Source organism: Rhinopithecus bieti, unplaced genomic scaffold, assembly GCF_001698545.2.
Source record: "Rhinopithecus bieti isolate Rb0 unplaced genomic scaffold, ASM169854v2 scaffold_425, whole genome shotgun sequence".
NCBI lineage: Eukaryota > Metazoa > Chordata > Mammalia > Primates > Cercopithecidae > Rhinopithecus > Rhinopithecus bieti.
The window spans coordinates 1,789,345-1,801,917 of record NW_016803361.1 but is presented as its reverse complement, the minus strand read 5'-3'; positions in this window follow the sequence as shown (position 1 = coordinate 1,801,917).

Here is a 12,573-nt window from a genome sequence, read left to right as displayed (position 1 = left end):
CAGGGTGGGGTGGGGAGGGGCAAATCTCAGGCCTTTTCCATTTCCCTGACTTTGGCACAATCTTAACTCATGGGGCAATAAGAAAAGCATGGCATCTCAGCAGAGTCAGGACTTTGTTCAACTTGGGTTCCATCACTTACTGGCAGAGAGACTTTGAGTGAGTGAACTTAACCTCTCTGAGCCTCAGTTTCCTCATCTGTAAAATAAGGACTGTCCATGCACGCCTCCCTAAGTTGTCATAAGGAAGAAACAAGGTCACAGATGTGACTCCCAAACACACCACAATGAGTCTTCCTCCCCAGGACCCCAGCAATTCTCAGCTGCTGTTCCCATGAGATCTTTCCTTAAGTACCAACCTCTAGGAAGTCTTAAGACTCAAGTCCTCATTAATAGTAATACTAACAAGCTGGGCGTGGTGGCTCACACCTATAATCCCAGCACTTTGGGAGGCCGAGGCGGGAGGATCATCTAAGGTCAGGAGTTTGAGACCAGCCTGGCCAACATGGTGAAACCCCGTCTCTACTAAAAATACAAAAATTAGCTGGGCTTGGTGGCACGTACCCAGCTACTCAGGAGGCTGAGGCACGAGAATCGCTTGAACCTGGGAGGTGGAAGTTGCAGTGAGCCGAGATTACACCATTGCACTCCAGCCTGGGCAACAGAATGAGACTTGGTCTCAAGAATAATAATAATAATAACGACAATAACGACCCGGCGTGGTGAATCACACCTGTAATCCCAGCACCTTGGAAGGCTGAGGCAGGAGGATCCCTTGAGTCCAGGAATTCGAGACCAGCCTGGGCAACAAAGGGAGACCAGTCTCTATTAAAAAAAAAAAAAAAAAAAAAAAAAAACCTGAAGTCCTCATTAATAATAATACTAATGGCCAGGCACAGTGGCTCATGCCTGAAATCCTCGTGCTTTGGGGGGCCAATGCAGGAGGATCACTTGAACCCAGGAATTGGAGACCAACCTGGACAACATAGTGAGACCTCGTCTCTACAAAAAATAGGAAAACTTAGCAGGGCATGGTGGCGTGTGCTTGTTGTGCCAGCTTGGGAGGCTGAGGCAGGAGTATCACCTGAACCCAGGAGTTCGAAGCTACAGTGAGCTGTGATCATGCTGCTGCACTCCAGCCTGGGCAACAGAGTGAGACCTTGACTCAAAGTAATAATAATAATAGTAGCATGCCAGACTCATTGAAAGCTGATTACAAAAACCCAGACAGAGGCCAGGGCTGGCTGCCCTCCCAGTATCCAGCATGTGTCAAGTGGAGTCAGATCTACCTGGGAGACTCCCCACTCTGTGACCTTGGGCAAGTTACTCAATCACCTCTGAGTTCTCCTCTGTAAATGGAGTGAGGGAGGGTGATAACAGTAACACCCATCTCACAGCACTGTCGAAAGGTTTAAATGAGAGGATAAGGCACTTAGCCTAGGGTCTGGGCACACTAATGTCTGCGGACACCATCATGAATCACAGCCCTGAGATGGGCACTGGAGCAGACAAGGTGGCTGTGAACCCAACTACTGACCCCACACAGAGGGGGACAGGGAACAGGACTGTGGAGGGGACGCCAGGTTGTGTGCAGCTTCCAGAAAGAAAGAGTTCTCATTTCAGCCTGAAGGAGGCCCACCAGCAGGGCCCTGGAGGGAGGCTGTGGCCAGCTGGGGCAGGAGGAGGCAGCGGTGGAACGAGGAGCAGGCATAGCCCCCTGGGAGGCTAGCATTTCCCATCCTGGTCTGCAGCCCACTGCCTCAAAATTGCCTGGGAGTCACAGGTATTGAACTGGAGTTCGTGCAGTGGCCCCGCAATCTAAATATATACTTTAATCAGCTTCTATAGTGACTGCTTTGCAATATAAAGTTTGGGAACCCCTCTCCTCCCCTGGCTGGGGGGTGTGCCCATGCCAGCAGCCTGGTCTCAGCCAGCCTGGTCAGGCCTTGGCCCAGGAGACCAAGGACAATTCCCGGCCACAGGAAGTTAATCTCCAAACCCTGTCTGCCCATCCTATCGCTTAGAGTTAAACAAAAAGACAAAACCCTGCGGCATATGCCAGGGTAAGGAGTAACAACTGGTACAGCACAGACATTGCCAATTTCAGCAGATGCCCCATCCATCAGAACAGAACACCCAGAACCGCCCACACAGGGCACAGCCAGCTGCAGAGAGGCCCGGATGAGGGCCCAGGGAGGGTTCCCACCGGGCCCCCCGACCAGCCCCAACCATACTTTCCCCTTTCATCTGTTTTATCTGTCGAGTTCCCACAAGCCACATCGTTTGAAAACAGGATGGTGCTACCCTAAAAACAAGAGTGAAAAGCATCCATCTAGCAGTGCAGCTCAATAGGGGCTCCATCGGCTCTTGGGGCATGGCAGTTCTTGATCCTGCAGGGCTGTGCTGAACCCAGCAGGAATTTAGCAGCCCTGGCCCTTCCCCTGAGTGCCAGCCCCGGGGGTCCTGAGGACTGAGCCCATGCCCCACCCCGGGCCCAGATGGGCTAACCACTGGGGAAGAAGCACTGCTATTCATAGCTCAGCTCTCTCACTTTACAGGTAAAGCAGCTGAGACCCAAGAAGCCAAGCCAGCCGGCCACAGGGCAGCAGGGTGGAGCTGAAAGCAGGGGAGCTCCAGGAAGTGGGCTGGGCCCAGGCCTCAGACACCAGCCTAAACAGGGCTCAGGTTTCCCAGAAGTGTGCAGAAGGGAAGTGGGGGCCCCTCTTCAGAGTACCTTGGCTGGGCATCCATACCCCAAACTGCCAACTGGAAGAAGTAGGACTGGGTAACCCCTACTGGGGCCTGAAGGATCAGCAGCCTGCACAGAGGAGCTATTCTGGGACCAGGCAAGGAGGCCAGGACCACCTCGGTGGCTCTAAGGGCAGGCATCCAGCCATTCCCAGGCCCAGGCCCAGCTCCCTCCCAGCAGAGGACAATTGCTCCATTGGCCGGGGTTGGGAGGAAGAGCCTCAGTCCACTACTTCCTCACCCTCACTAGCTGTGGCCGTGCCCTGCTTCTCCACACCCTCATCCTCTCCTTAATGAGGCCATTGTCTGCCCAGGATTCCCCGTCACTCCTGCCCCCACCCCTAACACTCCTGCCCTGGATTTCCCCTCCACAATCCTGCCCCCAGGGTTCTCCCTGGGGGTTCCTCACTTCCTCCCCTGGTGCCCAGCACAAAGTAGCTTGAAGCCTCTCTGACCTATTGTCCCGTGTGCGGGCAAGTCAATTCCCCTCCCAGCCTCTGTTTTTATATTAATCAGAGATGCAGGGACTGCCAGCCGACTTCTGTTCAGCATGAGAGGAGTTCCATCCTGAGAGCTGTAATTCAGCCAAAAGCAAAGAAGTCTGCTGTTTTGTTTACAGCAAATGAACCCTTCTGTGTTGATTTGGGGAAACATGGAGAATCATTTATGAACCTTTAGTACTGCCTTCACAGCCCCTGGGTGGTCAGGAGAATATAGGAGAGCTTTCAGCTGCAACATTTTATAAATCTGGGGTCCCAAGGGCCCCACATAGCCATAGTCAGGGCAAAGAGAGGGGGGGCCATGCCACCTACCTCCTGTGATTGTACAAAACCCTTTGAATACTTAACACCAGCAGTTTTAAGCACTTTCAAGTATCTCTCATTTAATCTTCCCAAGAAATCTACAAAGAAAGTTCTTCCTGGCGGGGCGCGGTGGCTCAAGCCTGTAATCCCAGCACTTTGGGAGGCTGAGACGGGCGGATCACGAGGTCAGGACATCAAGACCATTCTGGCTAACATGGTGAAACCCCGTCTCTACTAAAAATACAAAAAACTAGCCGGGCGACCTGGTGGGTTCCTGTAGTCCCAGCTACTCGGGAGGCTGAGGCAGGAGAATGGCGTGAACCCGGGAGGCGGAGCTTGCAGTGAGCTGAGATCCGGCCACTGCACTCCAGCCTGGGCGACAGAGCAAGACTCCGTCTCAAAAAAAAAAAAAAAAAAAAAAAAAAAAAGTTCTTCCTGTCCCTGTTCTGCAGATGAGGAAACTGAGGCACAGGGATTCATGTGCCTGAGTTCCCACAACCCAGAAGTGGTAGAGGCAAAGCCTAATAGGCATAGGCGGCTCTCACTCTGCATCTGGTGCTCTTTCCAGCTTCCACAAAGAGCAGGCCCTGGGGTGCCTCTCCACCCGTCTCCCAGGAAGTCACCCTAGTTGCAATGATAAACTATTTGTGTATTCGTGTATTGGCTGGTTCCCCCTCTACCTCTAGACTGTGAGCTCCCTGAGGGCAACAACCCAGCCAACTGGGTCAAACCTGCTGCAATCTCAGCGACTTGATTATCACAGAAGGGTCTGCTTCCCTAGGGCTGCCTTCCCCTGCAAGCCAGTTTGGGTCAGTGTTCAACAGAGTGGCACTACCCCCAATCACTTCTCACATCCACAGCAGGAAGTCCTAGGTTCAAGTCCTGACTCTGCTGCTTCTTGGCTGTGTGACTCTGGGCAAGTTGCTGACCCTCTCTGAATCTCAATTTTCTCATATCACATGGGGATAATAATACCTCCCTCACAGTGCTATCTGGATGATGAAATGAAATAATACATGGGAGAGCAGGGAACATAGTACCAAGCACCTAGGGGCCCTAAACAAGTATTCATGAAAGGAAGGAGAAGAGGCCGACCCACACTTAAGGAGCACGCCCATCACTCCCCGATAGGCAGCAAGCACCACAACTGACGTATCACTCCTCTTACTCCACTTGGTCCTCACCAGCTCCCTGCTAGAATTTTCCTGATCTTCCCTGGTCCTCTCAAGAATTCCAACAGGGCCTGAAAAAGGTTCTGGGTTCCAGCCTGAACCCATCTGGCTCCAAAGACTCCTTCCTTCTATTACTTCCTCCCACTGACTATTCATCCATCTATTCATTCATTCACCAAACATTTATGGAGCACCTATTATGTGATTGACAGGGGTCTGGGAACAACGGAGATGAACAAGATGAGGGCATACCCTTGTGGATCTCTCAGTCTAGTGAGAAGCCAGAAGCTGATAAAATAAACAGTTACATAATGACCAGTGTCATTATACGCAAAGGGAACTTCAGGCTTCCAGACAGTGCCCAGCAAGGGGACCTGGCCTTGGGTAAGAGCTTTACCCAGAGTCTGGGTAAGAACTTTACGCTAAGAACAGTAAGAGCCACTGAGGGGCTTGAGCTGAAGGGTGAGACCATCAGGTTTGCAGTTTGAAATGATCTTGTTGGCTCCTGCAGAGTGGAAAACTGAGACTGCAGAGGGAGCAGTGAGGATGCGTGGAGAGCAAAGGGAGGGAGAGCACGGGAGGGATATCAGAGAAATTGGGAGTGAAGAGCTACAGGATTTGGCGATGGTCTCTAAAGACCACTGTCATGCCCACATTCAATAATATTAACCAACAATTATACAGTGCTTACTGTGCACTGTCCTAAATGATTTTTAAAATTAAATCTAACCTCAACAATTCTCTAAGAAATTATTGTTATTAATATCCCCATTTTACAGATGAGGAAACTGGAGCACAGAGAGGTTAAATAACTTGCCCAAGGTCATGTTGCATTGCTAAAATCAGAACCCAGTCTAGCCCCAGAGTTCACACTCTTAACCAAAACATTACACAGCCTCTCCAATGTGCTTCTAGCCAGTGTTGCCAACTGGCCACAGCCCAGGGACTCCAGGTGTGCCGGGAACCCAGGGAGAAGAGGAGAGCAGTATTCAGCCTTCTCTCCATCCATAGCCCCAACTAGAGAATGCCAGCAGTGCCCACCCATCCCACCTGCCTTCATGCTTCAGACGGGCATGCTTTGAGCTGGACTCAGCCCCAGGCCCAAGAGAAGCCTCGCCTCTGCTTTTCTGTTCTTCAAGCCATGTGAGATCAGGACAAGTCGGAGAGCCTGCCAGTGGCTAGGCTCATAGAAGGGAGGACCGAGGCTGGCCTCCCTGGTCACCTGATTTAGTGGCCAGTTAAGTCTCGCTCAAGCCCCTCTGTAACCAGTTTACCCAGTGATGCTGAGCAGGCCAACCTGAACTGCCAGCCAGAGCACAGACTGCTCAGCAGGGAGGCGCTGCACAGCTGGGGGCCTCTGGGACAGATGTTGACTTTGCAATTGACAAAGCTAAAATGCTGGAAAGTAAAACAACTGGAGGTATGATAGGAAGAGCTCTAGACTGCGGGCTCAGGAAGGCCAATTTTTAGTTTCCTCTTAAAGAAAATGGTGGGGGACCAGGAGGGCGATGCTTGGGGAAAGTAGGTGCCTACCAGCACTGATAGTTTCATTAATTAGACCACTCACCCTGGCTTTTTAATGGGCACTTAATGGCAGCTGCTATGAAGACACCACCCTGTCAGAGAAGCACTGGGATTGTAAAAGACAGACAATTGGCCGGGCACGGTGGCTCACACCTGTAACCCCAGCACTTTTGGAGGCTGAGGCAGGTGGATCATGAGGTCAAGAGATCGAGACCATCCTGGCCAACATGGTGAAACCCCGTCTCTACTAAAAATACAAAAATTAGTTGGGCGTGGTGGCGGGCGCCTGTAGTCCCAGCTACTCAAGAGGCTGAGGCAAGAGAATCACTTGAACCCAGGAGGCGGAGGTTGTGGTGAGCTGAGATCGCACCACTGTACTCCAGCCTGGTAACAGAGTGAGACTCAGTCTCAAAAAAAAAAAAGGCAGACAATTCCAGGAGTCTGAAATAACGACAAGACCCTGTCTTAGCACTTCAGTCATCCCAGCCCTCCTGGGGGTCCAGGCAAGCCTGTGCTGGTAAGGCCTCCTCATAGCCCGGGACAGGGGAGGCAACAGCGACCCTGGGGGCCTCCTTGCATTCCTCGGCTTCACCTCCGTCATCATCCCGAGACCTTTCCACTATCTCATTGGATCCTCAAGATAACCCCACAGAGAATGCAGGGCAATGTGGTCCCCCTCACCGCACAGATGAGGCAACTGAGACTCAGGGTCTTACTAAATTAAAAAGTAATTAAATTACTTTTGCTAGTAAATTAAAAAGGTATAACTCAGGATCTTTCGAATCCCAGCTCGGTGCACTCCCCACTGCCCCACACTGCCTCTCCTGGGGGCCTTGTCAGGAGGCATAAACAGGGCAGATCTCCCGGCTGGTGGCTCTGCTGCAGCACTGATCACAGAGCTACTACACAGGGCACGCTCTGCAGGGTGCTGCTGTCACTCATTATCTCAGGAAGCCTTCCGCAACTAGCACTACTAGTACATAGATGCTATTAACCCTATGTTATAAACTGAGGTTCAAGGTCCAACATACACAGGCCCAAGGACACACCACTAGGAAGTGCTTAGAATTCAGCACAGGTCAGTCTGACTCCAAAGGCCAGACTGTGTACTCCACACCGACAAGAACTAAATCTCTTTCGCATCCATACCTGGCCCATAGTAGGTTCTATTTAAGTGTTGGTTCATGAAATCATTATTCTTAAGTCCAAAGGCATTAAAAGGAACAAAAAAGGGTATTTCATATAGACAGAAGTTACAATTCAATCAGAAGTTATAATAATCATGAAACTTTATACACCTGACAACACAGCATTAAGGTATATAAAGCTAAAATTGATTTTTAAAAAAGGAAAAATTGCCAAACCCATATGCACAGATTTCATATACCTCTATCAGAAATGGACAGATTAAGTAGCCCAGCAGTTCTCAAACATTTTGGTCTCAGAACCTTCTTGCACTCTTAAAAATTGAGACCCCAGACTGGGCATGGTGGCTCATACCTGTAATCTCAGCTCACACCTGTAATCTCAGTTTGGGAGGCCAGGGTGGGTGAATCACCTGAGGTCAGGAGTTTGAGACCAGCCTGGCCAACCAACATGGTGAAATCCTGTCTTTACTAAAAATACAAAGATTAGCCGGGCATGGTGGCACACACCTGTAATCCCAGCTACTCGGGAGGCTGAAGTGGGAGAATCGCTTGAACCCAGGAGACAGAGGTTGCAGTAAGTTGAGACTGCACCACTACACTCCAGCCTGGGTGACAGAGAGAGACTCCTTCTTAAATACAAAAAAAAAAAAAAAAAAAAAAAAATTGAGAATCCCAAAGAGATTTTGTTTACATGGTTTTATACCTATCATTATTCACCATATTTGGAATTAAAAATGAGGAAAAGTAAAATGCATTAATGTATTTAAAAGAAATGTTTATATGTTAATACAAATTTTATGAAAATAATTGTATTTTCAAAACAAAAAATAATTTTAGTGAGAAGAGTGACATTGTTTTACATTTTTGCAAGTCTGTTTAATGTCTGGCTTAACAGAAGACAGCAGATTAACATATATGCTTCCGCATTCAGTCTGTTGCCATATGTTGTTTTGGTTGAAGTATACGAAGAAAATTTGGCCTCACACATAAATGCTGTTGGAAAGGGAGGAGTATTTTGATGGCCTTTTCAGTTAATTGTGAATATACTTCTTTGATACTACCCCAAAGATTGACATGTGTAATCTTTTTTTTTTTTTTCTTGAGACAGGGTCTCACTCTGTCACCCAGGCTGGAGTACAGTGGTGTAATCTTGGCTCTCTGCAACCTCCACTGCCTCTCCTCAACAAACCCCACTCCCCAACCCCCACTCAAGCGTCCATCCTCCCACCTCAGCCTCCTGAGCAGCTGGGACTACAGGCACACACCACCACACCCGGCTATTTTTTTGTATTTTTAGTAGAAACAGGGTCTCAGCATGTTGCCCAGGCTGGTCTCAAAACTCCTGAGCTCAAGCAATTCACCCACCTCGGTCTCCCAAAGTGCTGGGATTACAGGCATGAGCCACCGCGCCTGGCCTGATGTGTAGTTTCTTAAATGTAATGCAGAATCTGAAACCATATCAATAAGCTTCTCTTACCCAATTACCTTAAAATCCACTAGACTATCTTGTACTTTGAACGGGCATTTAAATTTTGTGCAGTTTTGAGCCTGTATACTCCTCCAGAAAGAGTCCTGGGGTCCCCCTGGGGAACACTGACCACACATGGAGAAGCATTGAAATAGACAATAAAAGAGTAGAAAAATGTAGAATTTGACAACATAATTAGCAAGTTTGATCTAAGAGGTATTTATATAGAACTTTGCTCACAACAAACCACGAATACACATTTTTTTGAACAAATGGTCCCCTTTATCAGCTGGGGGAAAGGTCTGGACAGGCTGTGGATGCTTCAAGATGGACAGATGCCCAGCACAGTGCCCAGGTGTTCCACCTGCTGCTTAGGCCCTGGTTCAGCCTCAGCAAGAAGGGGCACTACATCAGAGCCAGCCTTCTCCTGCCCAGGCTGCAGAACCAGGTCAAATGGCCACACAGAGAGAGTTCCCCTGACAACAGCCCCATGGTGCAGCCCTCACCTTGGCTTGGTTCCTGTCAAGTTTACCTCCTCAAATTCACCCTGCCCTGTGTCAGGGGCCCTCGGGGGTTCCCATGACAGAGCTGCCAGGTAAAGACTGTCCACGCTCCTCTTCCAGGAGGCTTTCAGCCTGGCCCCTCTGCCCATTAACAGCCCTCGGAGCTGTCGGGTATGGACTCACAGCTCTCTGGTCATGTGCAGTTCTCACATAACCACCAGTAGAAACAAAACCCTGCTCTGTCCAGGCCAGGCACAGGGACGCCAAGAACAGCACAGCCGACCAGCTGCCCAAGGAGCCAGCACCTTGCACAACCACCTGGGGGGGCTCTAACACCCCTGCCAGTGCCTGAGGCCACACCTTCCCTGGAGGGTGGGAGCCTGCCAAGCCTAGAAAGGTGGGAGAGTCAGCGTGCAGGGGCACAACTGCTGTTCAGAGCCCCAAACCAGAGCCAGAGCCAAGGTATCCAAGGGCTTTCAGAACACACACCACTTTCTTTTTTTTTTTTTTTTTTTTTTGAGACGGAGTCTCGCTCAGTCTCCCAGGCTGGAGTGCAGTGGCACGATCTCAGCTCACTGCAACCTCCGCCTCCCAGGTTCAAGCAATTTTCCTGCCTCAGCCTCCTGAGTAGCTGGGATTACAGGCATGCACCACCACGCCCAGCTAAGTTTTGTATTTTTAGTAGAGACAGGATTTCACAGTGTTGGCCAGGCTGGTGTCAAAATCCTGACCTCAGGTGATCTGCCCACCTTGGCCTCCCAAAGTGCTGGGATTATAGGCGTGAGCCATCATGTCCAGCCACCACTTTCTTCTTTTAAGAGACAGGGTATTGCTCTGTTGCCCAGGCTGGAGTGCAGTGGTGCAATCACAGCTTACTGTAACCTCGAACTCCTGAACTCAAGTAATCCTCCCACCTCAGCCTCCTGAGTAGCTGGGATTGCAGGCGTATGCCACCATACCCAGCTAACTTTTCTATTTTTTGTAGAGATGGAGTCTTGCTGTGTTTACACAGCACATTTTTACTCCAAAGTCACACGTCCCTTGGGGATCTAACATTCCTAGGTGTTCATTCTGTGTGTTGGCACTGTGCAGGGGGCTTTCTTTCCATTCACCTTATTTGCTCCTCACAAAAACTGCTGAAGAAATTCCATTTTACAAAGAATGAAATCAGGTTAAGTACTTGCCCAAGGTCATAGAGCTAGTACGTAGCCAGGATCTGAGCCTGGCTCCATCGTCTGCAGAGCCCAGGCTCTTGCACCATTGCTACACTGTACTGCCTGGCCCTGCAGAAACCAGTCCTTCACCTTCTGAGTGGCCATCCGCATAACCTCTTCATGCTAGGGGCTGGGAGAGGGAGAGAGGAAAAGGTCAAAATTCACTCCACCTGGACCCCACTAGGTCATCCTGGACATCAAACACAGCCTGTCCCACGCTTGGGGCTCAGTGGGGTGAGGCTTCTCCTGCCTCCTCTGCCTGCCTTGTGTCTTTTTCTTACAACTAGATCAGAAGGAACACAGCCATGTCTTTTGCACCTCTGTGTCCCCATCCATACCCTACCCCATGCCTTGCAGATAGTAGGTACTCCATGCATTTTCCATGAATTTTAAGGAGTGGCCCCTCTCCACTACCACTGCAAGGACAGACCCAGAGGAAGACAGGAGCCCTGGAAACATCCATCAGTGGGACTAAGGGGAGGAGCAGAGGGGGAAAGTGCCCCAGCACTCCTGCCTCCCAGCAGAGCCAGCCCCCAGCTCCCCAAGCCCTCCTAGGAGACACCTCCCCAGGGTACCCTCCCCACCAAAGACTGGGAGGTCAGGTGCCAGGTTAGGCTCTCAGGAAGGAATTCCCCTCCCTTCAAGCCTCCAGTCCGAGTTCCTCTCAAGGGAAAGCCAATGAAAGGCAGGACTCAGACAGGAGAGAAAGGCACCAAGCATTGGGTTCCTGAAGGTCCCCTCCCCTCTGATGCTTGCCTGGGTGCACTGATCAGAGACACCATCAATCCCCCCTCCTCCCACCGTGTTACCTACCATGGGTTGGATGTTATCTTACCACAGGGTGGTTAAGCCCTGGCCTTTGGAGCCCAACACCTGGATTCAAATCCTAGTTCCTTCACATATGAGCTGTGTGGCCAACGGCCAGTTACTCCACCTCTCTGAACTCCCTATCCCCTTGGTCATTAGGCCTACAGACTCAGAATCCAGGCCTCCTAGTTGTTTCTGGGCTCTGATTCTCGAACCTGACTATCTGGGTTCAAATCCCAGCTCTAATCCGTGCTTAACCTCTCTGCCTCAGGATCTTTATCTGTAAGGTGGGGACAATAATAGTACCTACCCACCATCTAGCATTCTTGTGAGAATTAGCAGAAGGAGTTTATGCAATGTGCTCAGATCAGACTTGGCACACAATTAGCACCCACTAAGTATTGGCTATCATTAGCAATAGCTGATAAGTTTGGAACGTACCATGCACCGCACCTTGCACCTTGCACCGTCCCTGACTGGTAGTAAGAGCTCATTAAATAGAAGCTATGATTACCTTCACCCCCACTAGACTATCCTGGCCCTGGGGGTGGGTTCTGGGTTATATCCATCTTTGATTTCCCAGCAGCCAGCACGCGGTCTGGCACCAAGCTCAATGAAGACCTGCCTGGAGGACCAGAAGATCCAGGAGGGTGTGGGGTGGCATGAGCCTCCCACCAGGGAGAAGAGGAACCGAGGTGTCAGGGAAGAGAAAACAGAGCAGAGGGAGAAAGGCCGAGACAGAGAGATAAGCAAGTGAAGTGAGTGAGAAAAGGAACAGGAGAGGCTGTGGCGGAGAGAGATAAGGAGGAAGGATGGAGAAGGCGAGGGTCGAGGAAAATGCCCAGGGAGGCAGGGAGCCCCGGGGACAAGCACTGGGCGAGGCCAGGGCCGCAGCAGCGGAGCCGAGCCGGGAGAGGGGCGCAAGAGCCGGCGCTGGGCGGGACGCGCGGGCAGGGTGCGGGAGGGGCTGAGGGCCGCCCCCACTGCCTCCACGCCTTGGAGCTGGGGCCAGGCGGCCGGAGATTGGCTGGGGCGCACGGCGAGGCCCGGGCTGGAGCCCCGAGGTGGGAGGCGCCAGCATCAGTTGGGGCGCACGGAGCGCAGGCTGCCACCCACCTGGGCGACCTCCGCGGCGGCGGTTGGGGAGAGTCGGGGCCGGGGGTGAACGCCGGGGCATCTGGGCCGCCGG